General features: G+C 66.0%; 1 protein-coding gene across 1 annotated transcript in view; it reads right to left on the reverse strand.

Annotated features, from left to right (window-relative positions):
• The window catches only part of OSBP2 (oxysterol binding protein 2), a gene marked incomplete at its 5' end in the record, with an annotated part of 104,860 nt that overhangs the window by 30,048 nt on the left and 74,550 nt on the right, over window positions 1-262 (reverse strand). The window lies entirely within an intron of this gene.

Consider the following 262-nt stretch of genomic DNA (forward strand, 5'->3'; position numbering starts at 1 on the left):
GCCCCGCCGCGAAGGAAGCAAATCCAGGCACGGAAGCCGGCGCTTGCTCGCTGCAGTGCCTGAATTAACCTCTGCGGTATAAGGATGCAGCCCCACTGGTTGTACTGGGGTGAACTGGGAGCAGCCCAGCAGGCTGCTATCCCCTCCCCGCTCAGCATCTCTACCCCGGCTGCCAGGAGCACTGCGCAGGCAGAGAGGAGGTCGGGTGCGTCATCCCGCCTGTGTCACGATGGGGTCGGGGACGCCGAGGGGGTGCGTCGCA

This window comes from Charadrius vociferus, unplaced genomic scaffold, assembly GCF_000708025.1.
Source record: "Charadrius vociferus isolate BGI_N301 unplaced genomic scaffold, ASM70802v2 scaffold579, whole genome shotgun sequence".
Lineage (NCBI taxonomy): Eukaryota > Metazoa > Chordata > Aves > Charadriiformes > Charadriidae > Charadrius > Charadrius vociferus.